We start from the raw sequence: 15,697 nt of genomic DNA, 5'->3' as shown, positions 1-15,697 counted from the left end.
GAGGAACCAACTGAGCAGCACAGGACCACACACAGTCTCACTGAGGTGAGTCCACTATGAAATACTGTCTGAATGGTATTATGTCAGGGCCTGTATCCACAAAACCTCAGAGTAGGAGTGCTGATCAAGGATCCGTTTTGCCTTTTAGATCATAATGAATAAGACTATTTGGCAAGATCCTAGATCAACACTCCTACTATTTGTGAATAAGGGCCCAGATCTTGATTCATTTTGTTTTAAGTGTGGGACCATGGCTTTGACTTCCCTTTAAGGTTTTGATAAATCAGAGGTAATTTTGTGAACGAGTGCTAACACGCTTAATTAAAGGCAAACACTGGAAGTCTTCGGGCACAGCTAGCAAGCTAGTTAGCTTTGGTTCGCCAAATGACCTCTTAACTGCCTGCATACTGGACACAGAGACAATAATGGTATCCACAAGTTCATCTGATTCATCTCCTTTAAAGAGTGTCACATTATCAAATCAACTAACATGTTTGCATTGTACTCACAGCAGTCCCTCATTGCCCATTCAGAAGATGCTCTATAGCACGGTGCTCATATCAGATTTCTTGATCCAACATCCTCTCACTCTGTATCTCTTACAGGCAGTAGACATGGAGGACGGGAAGCCTGATCTGCTGATAGTCAAAGTGGAGACAATAGAAGATGAACCAGAGAGCATTGACCTGCTGAGTGGACTAAAGATGGGGGAGCAAGGTAAGGGAGAAATGCATATCCAAATCAAATTTACTTATATAGCCCTTCGTACATCAGCTGATATCTCAAAGTGCTGTACAGAAACTCAGCCTAAAACCCCAAACAGCAAGCAATGCAGGTGTTGAAGCCCCTTGGCTAGTAAAAACTCCCTAGAAAGGCCAAAACCTAGGAAGAAACCTAGAGAGGAACCAGGCTATGAGGGGTGGACAGTCCTCTTCTGGCTGTGCCGGGTGGAGATTATAACAGAACATGGCCAAGATGTTCAAATGTTCGTAAATGACCAGCATGGTCAAATAATAGGTCTGGGACAGGTAGCACGTCCGGTGAAGAGGTCAGGATTCCATAGCCGCAGGCAGAACAGTTGAAACTGGAGCAGCAGCACAGCCAGGTGGACTGGGGACAGCATGGAGTCATCATGCCAGGTAGTCCTGAGGCATGGTCCTACGGCTCAGGTCCTCCGAGAGAGAGAAAGAGAGAATTAGAGAGAGCATACTTAAATTCACACTGGACACCGGAGAAGACTGAAGTACTCCAGATATAACAAACTGACCCTAGCCCCCCGACACATAAACTACTGCAGCATAAATACTGGAGGCTGAGACAGGAGGGGTCAGGAGACAAATGTGGCCCCATCCGATGATACTGCCGGACAGGGCCAAACAGGAAGGATATAACCCCACCCACTTTGCCAAAGCACAGCCCCCACACCACCAGAGGGATATCTTCAACCACCAACTTACCATCCTGAGGCAAGGCCGAGTATGGCCCACAAAGATCTCCGCCACGGCACAACCCAAGGGGGGTCGCCAACCCAGACAGGAAGATCACATCAGTGACTCAACCCACTCAAGTGACGCACCCCTCCTAGGGACAGCATGAAAGAGCACCAGTAAGCCAGTGACTCAGCCCCTGTAATAGGGTTTGAGGCAGAGAATCCCAGTGGAAAGAGGGGAACCGGCCAGGCAGAGAGAGCAAGGGCGGTTCGTTGCTCCAGAGCCTTTCCTGGGCCATGCTACACTCAAATCATATGACCCAATGAGAGTAGTTTATTTGAAGAGATGAGTCTTCAGTAAAGACTTAAAGGTTGAGACCGAGTCTGCATCTCCACATGGGTAGGCAGACCATTCCATAAAAAATGGAGCTCTATAGGAGAAAGCCCTGCCTCTAGCTGTTTGCTTAGAAATTCTAGGGACAATTAGGAGGCCTGCGTCTTGTGACCGTAGCGTACGTGTATATATGTACGACAGGACCAAATCAGAGCGATGGGTATGAGCAAGCCCACGTAATGCTTTGTAGGTTAGCAGTAAAAACCTTGAAATCAGCTCTTGCCTTGACAGGAAGCCAGTGTAGAGAGGCTAGCACTGGAGTAATATGATCCATTTTTTTTGGTTCTAGTCAGGATTCTAGCAGCCGTATTTAGCACTAACTGAAGTTTATTTAGTGCTTTATCGGGTAGCCGGAAAGTATAGCATTGCAGTAGTCTAACCAAGAAGCAACAAAAGCATGGATTCATTTTTGGACAGAAAGTTTCAGATTTTTTCAATGTTAGTAAATGGAAAAAAGCTGTCCTTGAAACAGTCTTGATATGTTCGTCAAAAGAGATATCAGGGTCCAGAGTAACGCCAAGGTCCTTCACAGTTTTATTTGAGACGACTGTACAACCATTAAGAGTAATTGTCAGATTCAACAGAAGATCTCTTTGTTTCTTGGGACCTAGAACAAGCATCTCTGTTTTGTCCGAGTTTAAAAGTAGAACGTTTGCAGCCATCCACTTCCTTATGTCTGAAACACAGGCTTCCAGCGAGGGCAATTTTGGGGCTTCACAATGTTTCATTGAAATGTACAGCTGTGTGTCATCCGCATAGCAGTGAAAGTTAACATTATGTTTTCGAATGACATCCCCAAGAGGTAAAATATATAGTGAAAACAATAGTGGTCCTAAAACGGAACCTTGAGGAACACTGATATTTACAGTTGATTTGTCAGAGGACAAACCATTCACAGAGACAAACTGATATCTTTCCGACAGATAAGATCTAAACCAGACCAGAACTTGTCGGTGGAGACCAATTTGGGTTTCCAATCTCTCCAAAAAATGTGGTGATCGATGGTATCCAAAGCAGCACTAAGGTCTAGGAGCACGAGGACAGATGCAGAGCCTCGGTCTGATGCCATTAAAAGGTCATTTACTACCTTCACAAGTGCAGTCTCAGTGCTATGATGGGGTCTAAAACCAGACTGAAGCATTTCGTATACATTGTTTTTCTTCAGGAAGGCAGTAAATTGCTGTGCAACAGCCTTTTCAAAAAAAATTGAGAGGAATGGAAGAATCGATATAGGCCGATTTAGTTTTTTATATTTTCTGGGTCAAGGTTTGGCTTTTTCAAGAGAAGCTTTATTACTGCCACTTTTAGGGCGTTTGGTACACATCCGGTGGATGGAGAGACGTTTATTATGTTCAACATAGGAGGGCCAAGCACAGGAAGCAGCTCTTTCAGTAGTTTATTTGGAATAGAGTCCAGTATGCAGCTTGAAGGTTTAGAGGCCATGATTATTTTCATCATTTTGTCAAGAGATATAGTACTAAAACACTTGAGTCTCTCTCTTGATCCTAGGTCCTGGCAGAGTTTTGCAGACTCAGGACAACTGAGCTTCGGAGGAACACACAGATTTAAAGAGGAGTCCGTAATTTGCTTTCTAATAATCATGATCTTTTCCTCAAAGAAGTTCATGAGTTTATTACTGCTGAAGTGAAAGCCATCTTCTCTTGGGGAATGCTGCATTTTAGTTAGCTTTGCGACCGTATCAAAAACACATTTTGGATTGTTCTTATTTTCCTCAATTAAGTTGAAAAAAATAGGATGATTGAGCAACAGTAAGGGCTCTTCGATACTGCACGGTACTGTCTTTCCAAGCTAGTCGGAAGAGTTCCAGTTTGGTGTGGCGCCATTTCCGTTCCAATTTTCTGGAAGCTTGCTTCAGAGCTCGGGTATTTTCTGTATACCAGGGAGCTAGTTTCTAATGACAAATGTTTTTAGGGGTGCAACTGCATCTAGGGTATTGCGCAAGGTTAAATTGAGTTCCTCAGTTAGGTGGTTAACTGGTTTTTGTCCTCTGACTGCCTTGGGTAGGCAGAGGGAGTCTGGAAGGGCATCAAGGAATCTTTGTGTTGTCTGTGAATTTATAGCACTACTTTTGATGCTCCTTGGTTGGGGTCTGAGTAGATTATTTGTTACAATTGCAAACGTAATAAAATGGTGGTCCGATAGTCCAGGATTATGAGGAAAAACATTAAGATCCACAACATTTATTCCATGGGACAAAACTAGGTCCAAAGTATGACTGTGACAGTGAGTAGGTCCAGAGACATGTTGAAAACCCAAGTCGATGATGGCTCCGAAAGCCTTTTGGAGTGGGTCTGTGGACTTTTCCATGTGAATATTGAAGTCACCAAAAATTTGAATATTATCTGCTATGACTACAAGGTCCGATAGGAATTCGGGGAACTCAATGAGGAATGCTGTATATGGCCCAGGAGGCCTTTAACCAGTAGCTATAAAAAAAGTGATTGAGTAGGCTGCATAGATTTCATGACTAGAAGCTCAAAAGACGAAAATGTCTTCTTTTTTTTTTGTAAATTGAAATTTGCTATGGTAAATGTTAGCAACACCTCCGCCTTTGCGGGATGCACGGGGGAGATGGTCACTAATGTAACCAGGAGGCGAGGCCTCATTTAACACAGTAAATTCATCAGGCTTAAGCCATGTTTCAGTCAGGCCAATCACATCAAGATGATGATCAGTGATTAGTTCATTGATTATAATTGCCTTTGAAGTAAGGGATCTAACATTAAGTAGCCCTATTTTGAGATGAGGTATCACGATCTCTTTCAATAATGGCAGGAATGGAGGAGGTCTTTATCCTAGTGAGATTGCTGAAGCGAACACTGCCATGTTTAGTTTTGCCCAACCTAAGTCGAGGCAGACACAGTCTCAATGGGGATAGCTGAGCTGACTACACTGACTGTGCTAGTGGCAGACTCCACTAAGCTGGCAGGCTGGCTAACAGCCTTCTGCCTGGCCTGCACCCTATTTCATTGCACCCTATTTCATTGAGCCCTGTCTATGTTGGTAGATAAGATGAGAGCACCCCTCCAGCTAGGATGGAGTCCGTCACTCCTCAGCAGGCCAGGCTTGGTCCTGTTTGTGGGTGAGTCCCAGAAAGAGGGCCAATTATCTACAAATTCTATCTTTTGGGAGGGGCAGAAAACAGTTTTCAACCAGCGATTGAGTTGTGAGACTGCTGTAGAGCTCATCACTCCTAACTGGGAGGGGGCCAGAGACAATTACTCGATGCCGACACATCTTTAAAGCTGATTTACACGCTGAAGCTATGTTTCACTTGGTGACCTCTGACTGTTTCATCCTAACATTGTTGGCTCCCTACGTGGATAACAATATCGCTATACTCTCTACACTCGCCTCTACATATAGCCTACATACAGTAATAGATCTTGAGTGGAAATAGTGATGCGCCTGGCTATGTTTTCTTCATTCATAAAATCAATACATCTTATGTTTACATACAAAACACACAAAGTTGAAGTCGGAAGTTTACATACACCTTAGCCAAATACATTTAAACTCAGTTTTTTACAATTCCTGACATTTAATCCTAGTAAAAATTCCATGTTTTAGGTCAGTTAGGATCACCATTTTATTTTAAGAATCTGAAATGTCAGAATAATAGTGGAGAGAGTGATTCATTTCAGCTTTTATTTCTTTGATTGCCTTTAAATTGTTTCACTTGGGACAAACATTTTGGGTAGCCTTCCACAAGCTTCCCACAATAAGTTGGGTGAATTTTGGCCCATTCCTCCTGACAGAGCTGGTGTAGCTGAGTCAGGTTTGTAGGCCTCCTTGCTCGCACATGCTTTTTCAGTTTTTCCCACAAATTTTCTATAGGATTGAGGTCAGGGCTTTGGGATGGCCACTCCAATACCTTGACTTTGTTGTCCTTAAGCCATTTTTCCACTTTGGAAGTATGCTTGGGGTCATTGTCCATTTGGAAGACCCATTTGTGACCAAGTTTTAACTTCCTGACTGATATCTTGAGATGTTGCTTCAATATATCCACATCATTTCCCTTCCTCTTGATGCCATCCATTTTGTGAATTGCACCAGTCCCTCCTGCATCCCAGCACCCCCACAACATGATGCTGCTACACCCATGCTTCACGGTTAGGATGGTGTTCTTCGGCTTGCAAGCCTTACTCTTTTTCCTCGAAACAAAACAATGGTCATTATGGCCATACAGTTCTATTATTGTTTCATCAGACCAGAGGACATTTCTCCAAAAAGTACAATCTTTGCACCCATGTGCAGTTGCAAACCGTAGTCTGGCTTTTTTAAGCTGGTTTTGGAGCATGGTGTTTATACTTGCGTAATATTAGGCTTTTGAAAATTGCTCCCAAGGATGAACCAGAGTTGTACAGGTAATTGACTTAAACGCCATATTTAGAGTTCTCTGCCATGTTTGTAAATGTCTATTTTGTAACCTCTTCCTGCAGTTGGTTGGCTGGAGCCTAACAAGGGAGACTGGGCGGACATCTTGGATTCCCAGCCGGGCGCAGCCAAAGGCTCAGGGGACCATATCACTGAGCAGGGCGAGATAGTGGAGGTCAGTGGATGGGACAGATTCCTCAACGCTGTGCTGGAGAACAACACTGTTAGCCACAATCAGAAACAGACAGTCGAACACAAAACAACAACTGAATTTAGTCAACAGACTGACTGAGCCCCAAATGAAAAGACTACAGTTATAGAATACTAAAATACTTAGTATAGATTTCTGTATTAAACTGTAGAATACTATACTACACACTGTAGTTTCCTCAATCGTGAGGTGCTTTACTATAGAATGTTGTAGTATACTGTACTAAATACTACAGTATTTTCCCACCCAAAACCACTAATGCCTGCAAAAACACTACAGTTTTATAATTCTAGTAGAGTGCCTTCAGAAAGTATTCACACCCCTTGACTTTTTCCATATTTTGTTGTTATAGCTTGAATTTAAAATTGATTCATTTAGATTCAGTCACTGATCTACCCACAATACCCCATAATGTCAAAGTGGAATTATGTTTTTAGAAATGTTTAGAAATTAATCGTCCGGGTAAGGGGAGGGTTTGGCCGGCTGGGATGTCTTTGTCCTATCGCGCTTAAGCGACTCCTCCATGTGGCGGCCGGGTGCATTCACAGTCACCTCGGTCGCCAGCTGTATGGTGTTTCCTCTGACACATTGGTGCAGCTGGCTTCTGGAATTAGCGAGCAGTGTGTCAAGAAGCAGTGCGGCTTGGCGGGGTCGTGTTTCGGGGACACGTGGCTCTTTACTTTTGCCTCTCTAGACTCCACACGGGAGTTGCAGCGATGGGACAGCACTGTAACTATCAATTGGATATGATGAAAATTAGGGAGAAAAGGGGTAAAAAGTACCCCACCCACACACAAAAAAAATCTAATTTAAAAGCTGAAATGTTTTAAATCCGTATCTATTCAACCCCTTTGTTATGGCAAGTCTAAATAAGTTCAGGAGTAAACATTTGCTTAACAAGTCACATAATAAGTTGCATGGACTCACTCTGTGTGCAATAATAGTGTTTAACATGATTTTTGAATGACTACTTCATCTGTACTCCACACATACAATTATCTGTAAAGGTCCCTTAGTCGAGCAGTGGATTTCAAACACAAAGTCATCCACAAAGACCAGGGAGGTTTTCCAATGCCTTGCAAAGAAGGGCTCCTATTGGTAGATGGGTAAAAAAATAACAAAAGCAGACCATGAATATCCCTTTGGATGGTGTATCAATACACCCAGTCACGACAAAGATACAGACGTCCTTCCTAACTCAGTTGCAGGAGAGGAAGGAAACCGCTTAGGGATTTCACCATTAGGCCAATGGTGACTTTAAAACAGTTAATGATTTTAATGGCTATGATAGGAGAAAACTGAGGATGTATCAACAAGATTGTAGTTACTCCACAATACTAACTTAAATGACAGAGTGAAAAGAAGGAAGCCTGTACAGAATAAAAAATATTCTAAAACATGCATCCTGTTTGCAATAAGGCACTAAAGTAAAACTGCAAAAAATGTGGCAAAGAAATTCATCTATGTCCTCAATACAAAGTGTTATGTTTGATGCAAATGTAACACAACACATTACTGAGTATCACTCTAAATATTTTCAAGCATGGTGGTAGCTGCATCATGTTATAGATTTGCTTGTCATCCGCAAAGACTAGGGAGTTTTTGGGGATAAAAAGAAACTGAATCGAGCTAAGCATATGCAAAAAAAACTAGAGAATGTAAAACAACAACAGTTTTTGCTTTGTCATTATGGGGAATTGATGTGTAGATTGAGGGGGAAAAACAATTTAATAAATGTCAGAAAAGGGCTGTAACCTAAAAAAAATGTGAAAAAAGTCTAGGGATATGACTACTTTCCGAAGGCACTGTGTTCCCTAAAGGTTATCGAAAAGAGCAGAAGTGCTTAACTATCCGTTCAGACCCCAGTTCTACCTACCTATATTAAATGCTACAGTAATATCCGCAAAAACACTTCCGTAAATACTACAGCCTACATAAACACTAGTGTAAATACTACAGTATACTACAGTCTGCAAAAGCACTACATTCATTACTATAGTATATACTACAGTTATTTTACTATAGTAAGGGAAAACCCCCATGAAATAGACAAAATTGAATGGCAACATATTGGTATTGAACGAAACATATACACAATCGCAAATACCACTGAAATAGACGGCAGGTCATCCAAACCTTGTGGCATATGGCAAATGCCAAGTGTCATACAACAAAAATCCCAAAGATGGCGAGTGCGCTCCACTGTAGATTTTCAAATTGAAAATGGACACAAAGTCAAGACCCACAGGTCAAATTTTGAAAATGTAAAGTACAACCACCTCTAAAAACAAAACCCTTTCTGGACCTTTTTTCAGAAAAATGTTAACTTATTTTGTCAATTATACATATATAAAGGTATGTTTCACACGGTTGTTGTCTTATTTTGAGTTTATCCATAACGCCTATGTTTTGTCCATTTGAATTATATAATCATAGGAAGTCAAAAGTCAGTAAATCATGTCCAAATGGCATAAGAAATGTCCAACTGCCATACATAAGTATTGAAAGTACCAAATCAGGATGTTATGTCCATTTGCCATCTTTGATCATAGGAAGTCGGTTTCCGAACCCAAAAGTCAGTGAACCATGTCCAAATGGCATTTATACTGACCAAATTATATATATCACTATGTTAAGCCCTGAATCAACATAGGTCTATTTGTCATGTTTGATCATTGGAAGTCATATGAAGTAAGAATTTGGTGCAATGAGAGAGCAGTGGGACTCGTTTTTTGGAAAAACGTCCAAATTGATCAAGGGCGCCCTCTATTGGTTGGACACGGGTGGGGGGTGCTCCCTACCCGGACCTTGACCCCTTGCACCCCCCTAAAGGCATTAAAAAAACATTTTTTAAATGTGCTACTGGTAACCCGTTCAGGTAACCAGGCGTACAGCTGTCCATTTGCAATATCTTACAATGGGCATTTACATCACGAATTTGACATGCTCTAATATACTGCAGAAATGCCCAATTGACTGGCCCGTTGAACTCTGGATGGCAGGGCAGTGATGGTGGTTCCTCTCCATTGCTCGTTGGTGTTGATTTCAGCATGTCCTTTTGGTGATGGGAAATCCCTCATTAAAAACATTGCAAATGTACTGTCCATTTGCAATGTCTTTCAATGGGCATTTACCATCACGAGTTTGACTTGCTCAAATATACTGCAGAAATACCCAACTGACTGGCCAGTTGAACTCGGGATGACCAGGCAGTAATAATGTTTCCTCTCCATCGCTCATTGGTGTGGATTTCAGCATGTCAATTTGGTGATGGTTCATCACTGTTTAAACTTATTGCAAATGTACAAAAGTCAGCGTGCATCTGTCAATAATATATCACTCTGACACCAAACTGATACAAACTGACACCAAACCCACTATGTCCAACTCGTTTAGAAGCCAACTATCACATATTTCAGAGCAGGCCCAACATTCACAGTGTTTAAACCATAATTAAAAATGTAAATCACATAGTTACGTTCTAGCTTCGGGTCCTGTTTCGACATTATGTTTAGGCCTAGCTGAGGCGACCCCGAATCACGAGTTTTGGCTCGATAGGTCATTTGGAGCCCGAGCAACAACCTTAATTAGTGCTGAAAATTAACTTTTTCCGGACGTTCCTACAGGGTCCCTGAAGGAGCTACCGGACAGAAACGTTAGGGTCTGTCTCTATGAGCCGAGGCGGTTTTAATGCACCTAGTCTTGTGACTCTGGGACTTTTCTAAATGTCACCATTTTCGCGAGGGTCAAAATTAATTGAAGTCATTGCAAATGTATGAGGCTGTTTCTCAGCCTGAGAACCTTCCAGAGCCACATAACTCACGGTGAACTATCGACTAAAGCTCTGGAACATGTATTTAAAGTTTCAGAGCTCTAGGTCTGACGGTCCTTTGATGGTTCTAACGCAACTATTGCAGGCTCTGTGTGTCTGTAAGCCTCACTGTGTCACTCCCCATTGACTGTGTGTTTGTTCAGAAAATGACGTAGAGCTCCGAAACCCACCTTAACGGATTCGTCTGAACACACCGCAACTGGATCTATAACTTTTCGGGGGGGAAAAAACATATTTCTTTAACCATCTCCAATTGTACATTGTACGATTTCTCATAAATTGCGATAGATAAATGGCTGGTTCTTTTTTCCTTAGACTGTAGGTTCATATACTTTGACGCAAAGCGGTCAAATTAGCGCTCTATCGTTTTTACTCAAAAAGCGTTGAGGCCTCGACGGCATCTTGTTTCTGGGCTAAAAGCCCATTTGGCCAAACCCGTGCTCACCAAGTTTCGTCTTAGAAGTCTTTTCCGTGATGTTTAGTCCATTTGCAATAAGCAGCCAGTCGCCATCTGGTGGAATTTTCCAGAACAGCGGAAAAATTGCACATTTAAAAAATGTAGCAAACGTAAACCAAATGTCGGAGAGACTTCATTTGATGAATTTCCGGAAGATCTGGCCCTGGGGGCACAACCCGAGACCGCCAGCCTATTTTCATAACACTCACGAACGTCTAATAAGGAACCGTACATTTGTAATATGGAGATCCTCATCAATCATACGGGAAATGCCAAAAAGTGCCCTTCATGTATGGAAATACTATAGTAAAGTTTGCAAAAACACTACAGTGAATACTATAGTATTTATATCATACTATAGTACTTTTTTATGTGGTGGACCAGAGTGAGGTGTAGATTTGGTCTGCGGTGATGGGGAGGTGTCCGTATGCAGCTGGAGAGAACGGTGTCAGCCTCAGCTAGCGATGATCCGTCCTGCTCCTATAGTGGTGATTGAGAGACTGATGGCGCCTCAGGTTAACAGGTGTTTCCTTCAGCCGGCCTTCTATAGGATCAATCAACTGGAACATGGACCCTGCAACAACACACACTCCCCGGCCTTCGTCCTCCTCACACTCTCTTAATGTTAATCCAGACCTCAGACAATGCCAGTGCCTCAACACTAAATAGCTACACAAGCCCATTGATAAATGACATTAGTAGTGATAGAATCAGTAAAGGTGGCAGCGCCAAAGAGAAGCACTTCCCGTGTTCATTCTGTGGGAAAGCCTTCAGTTTCCCCAAACAGGTGGAGATCCACCAGAATGCACACTGCGGAGAACTGTTCAGCTGCCACCTGTGCGGGGCCAGTTTCTCTGACTCATTCAACCTGAAGAGGCACCAGAGTCCACATGGGAGACTATACATAAATAGACAGATACATAAACCTTTTACCTTATATTAAGTAAGCATAATTGCAAATGATTCAATCCTTCCAATATAAATAAAAATGATTTAGTTACGAATTTAACTTTAATTGAGTTGACTTCACATGGGATGATTTCACAAAAGAAAGAGAATATTGTATGATCCCCAATGATCCATCGCATCGCCCAAAAACGTTTTCAACATACATCTGTTAAATGACAGAGTAGAAACTAAAGCTTTGGTTGTCTTCCTCTCAGGCTTCCATGTCTTCTCCCTGGACCTCCTCAATATCCACCTCTTGAACATCAGACTCTGAGGCCTCATCTTCACTGTCACTTTCCAACCTTGTTGAGGATGGCTCGTTATCAGGCTCAAAAAGCCTAAAATTTGCCCGGATGGCCACCAATTTTTCAACCCTTGTATTGGTCTGCCTGTTGCGTGCTTTGATGTGTGTATTCTCAAACAAGGACAAGTTGCGCTCTGAGGTGGCTGATGTTGATGGTATTTGGAGGATGATGTAGGCAACAGAGGAAAGAGCTTCAGATCCACAGTCCCTTCCACCAGGTGGCTGATGAGATATGTTGGCACGACTGCCATATTGCATCTCCATCCCAAAGCCCTTGCTTGGAAGTGTACTTCACCAGACTGCCAAGAACCTTGCCCTCATCCAGGCCAAGGTGGCGAGACACAGTAGGGATGACACCACAGGGCTTGTTGATCTCTGCACCAGACAGAATGCTCTTGCCAGCATACTTGGGGTCTAACATGTACGCTGCGGCGTGTATGGGTTTCAGGCAGAAGTCTTCACGCTTTTTGATGTATTTCAGAACTGCAATTTCCTCTGTTTGGATCAACAGTGAAGTAGGCAGGGCAGTACGGATTTCTTCTCTTACATCTGTAAGCAGAGTCTGAAAATCAGACAGGATGGCATTGTCTCCCTCAATCCTTACAATGGCTACTGCTATAGGTTTCAGGAGTTTCAGGCTACCACTTTCTCCCAAAATACATAATCCAGGAGGATCCTCTTGATGGGGCTGTCCATATCGGCAGACTGTGATATGGACATTTCTTGAAGAGACTCCTTCCCCTCCAGGAGACTGTCAAACATGATGACAACACCACCCCAATGGGAGTTGCTGGGCAGCTTCATGTGGGGCTCTTATTCTTCTCATTTTGCTTTAGATTGCTGCTATAACTTGATGACCCTTCACATACCTAACCATTTCCTTGGCTCTCTTGTAGAGTGTATCCATTGTTTTCAGTGCCATGATGTCCTTGAGGAGCAGATTCAATGCATGAGCAGCACAGTCAATGGGTGTGAATGTGAGGGTAGGACTCCTCCACTTTAGACCAAGCAACCTTCATGTTCGCAGCACTGTCTGTCACCAGTGCAAATAGCTTCAGTGGTCCAAGGTCATTGATGACTGCCTTCAGCTCATCTGCAATGTAGAGGCCAGTGTGTCTGTCCCTTGTGTCTCTGCTCTTGTAGAATACTGGTTGAGGGGCGGAGATGTAGTTAATTATTCCTTGCCCACGAACATTGGACCACCCATCAGAGATGATTGCAAATACAGTCTGATTTCTCTATGATTTGCTTGAACTCTGTTGAATTCATTTGCATCCCGGAAATGAGTAGATAAAGCATGTCTGGTTGGAGGGGTGTATGCCGGGCAAAGAACATTCAGAAATGTATCAGAGGTGAACCATTTGCATACACAGCTCGAGCAAGACATTCATCAGTATTTATCTGACTATGTTCCTCCATTGAATAAAAAAACCTTCTGATTCCAGGAGGACCAGGAGCTGTTACTATCGATAAGGTGTATGATTCATAATTTTCACCTTGAATAGAAGGAGAAGGACTTTTGTCAGAGGTTGCTTGTTGTGAGCGCCGAGGGAACTTTATGCACTTGACTAGATGATTCTGCATCTTTGTTGCATTCTTCACATAATTTGGCACAGTATTTTCTACATTAGTTGCAGTGCAGTGTCTACACACATCAGATAGAGCCTGTGGCATTTTCCTGTAAAGATTAGAGAAAATGAGTGAAAACCCCAAATACAATTACGTGTACAGTACAGATAAATAGTTAAGCAGTTAGATTAAACAACTCCTTTGTAAGATAAATGTTTTGAAATGAAATGTATGGAAATAGGTGAATTAACACTCCTCGGTTACCAGGCTCAAGCAAGCTAAAACAACAGGCAAAAAATAACTAGCAGAAATGGTTAACAAGTTAGAAATGATTTAAACACACTTTGCTGTAGGCTACTATTTACTAGTTAACAAAAGGTAATGTATGTCATATAAAATATATTTCACTCCACCCAGTATTGTCTTCGAAACTTACCAGAAAGCATGTAGTCCTTGGCTCAGACGGTGTAGTAGAGTGGACTCAATAGTGTCTCATTAGTGTGCAAGATCTTGAGAATCAGCTGTACATGTGATGGAAGAATGCACTGGGCATGCAGAGGGTTGCAATTCCATTGAATTGGGGATTGTTTAACCAAAATATGCCACAAGACCTAGAATTACCTTGTGTATCCCACAACAAAAGGTTCACTGTTATAAGCTAACTTATTTGATGAATTTAAGCAACATTTCCCAAATTCCAGGGCTTTACTATCCATGGAAAATTTCAGAAAATTTACCGGAAAGTTTCCCGACCCTTTGCAACCCTACTCAGGATACACCACAAGAAAATTCACACGGCCTAGAGTATAGTGACATGTAATGTAGTACTTGTTTGTTTGTAGTTAATTCTGTTGTTTTAGATGTAGTGGGGAACTGGATGAGGTGAACGGAGGAAAGAATTAGTATCATGAAGCAGAGTAGAAGGTATGGTGATGGTTGGTGTGATGCCTGTAAAAATGCTTCACTGATGAAAGGTGACAATCTGTGTCCCTATAGGTTTATATTTTATAATGGGGAAATGATCCTGCCTTAAAGGCTCAGTGCAATCAAAAACATGAGAGATGTATTTCCTCATTGATGTTAGAATAATACTGTGAAATTGTAAAAAAGTATAATACCCTTTTAGTGTAAGAGCTGTTTGAAAAGCCCACCTGAAATTTCTGCCTGTTTTGTTGGGGTAGAGTTTTGTCCCTGCCTGGTGGCAAACTAGTTAATAGACCAATAAGATAGTTCCAAACCTCTCTGCCAATAACAGTTAGTTTGTCCCCACTCAGACCACTCCCAGACAGTCCCAGCTAAATTCTTCCTTGAGAAATTGCTCTTTGCTAAGAAGCTATTTTTGTTTCTTTTTACCATTTGAATTGAAAAAAGTCACAGTAAGGTGCTTAATTGTTACTCAGAAATTATTAGATACTGAGATAAAAACAGCTGCATTGGCTCTTTAATTCATGTTTACTTTACATAAAGTAGTGAAGCTGTGGGTAATGTCATGTTGAACCTTTTCCAAGGTATTCTAAAATTAACTTTATCAAAGTGAAGGTAGCAGATTTACAGAAGTGTTGCCATAGTGAGAAAAGTTATTCTACTTCACATATCGTTTTGTGTAATAAAAGTGCTGTAACATTATTTGAGTGTATGACCATTTTGTTGAAGTTAAATACAAAATTTACTCTGTACTGACTGACTTGGTTATTTTTGTATCGTTGCAGGGACTGAGTTTCCCTTATTTCAATCGAACCAAAACATTATACTTAATTATTGAATCAACACGTGGACATTTAAAAAAATATATATTTTTTTTAAAACACCAATGACTCCATATTGTTAGGTACTTGAATCACAGTGTTAGAGATGGGCTTGACTGGTTAACATTTTATAATATCATATCATGTTTGTGTGTACAGCAAATAGTTTCTTATATAAACCTCTATGCTTGTCTGTTCAATTTGTCTTCACAGTCTGCATTCCATGAAGACCAGCTGATGTCCGATGTTGCTGACGGGAGAGGCTGGACCTGTGCAGCGGCTGGTCACAAACCCTGGCCACGGATCAGAACCCTGGATCAGGAGCCGTTGCTCTTCCTTCCCGAGTCGCAACTAGGACCCAACCGTGAGGGACAGAGACTCCACCACCACATAGAACACAACCAGTGGAC

The 15,697-nt window shown here is 42.0% G+C and overlaps 1 protein-coding gene and 1 long non-coding RNA gene across 2 annotated transcripts in view; both read left to right on the top strand.

Annotated features, from left to right (window-relative positions):
- The window catches only part of LOC124012438 (zinc finger protein 606-like), a 1,040,669-nt gene that overhangs the window by 6,495 nt on the left and 1,018,477 nt on the right, over nt 1–15,697 (top strand). The window lies entirely within an intron of this gene.
- Nucleotides 21–15,531, top strand: LOC124012506. The gene is made up of 3 exons (XR_006834733.1): nt 21–45; nt 606–717; nt 15,501–15,531. It is a non-coding gene; the product is annotated as an uncharacterized LOC124012506 (long non-coding RNA).

Source organism: Oncorhynchus gorbuscha, linkage group LG24, assembly GCF_021184085.1.
Source record: "Oncorhynchus gorbuscha isolate QuinsamMale2020 ecotype Even-year linkage group LG24, OgorEven_v1.0, whole genome shotgun sequence".
Classification (NCBI taxonomy): domain Eukaryota; kingdom Metazoa; phylum Chordata; class Actinopteri; order Salmoniformes; family Salmonidae; genus Oncorhynchus; species Oncorhynchus gorbuscha.
Note: the sequence above shows the minus strand (reverse complement) of the source record. Positions and strands in the feature narration are given on the sequence as shown.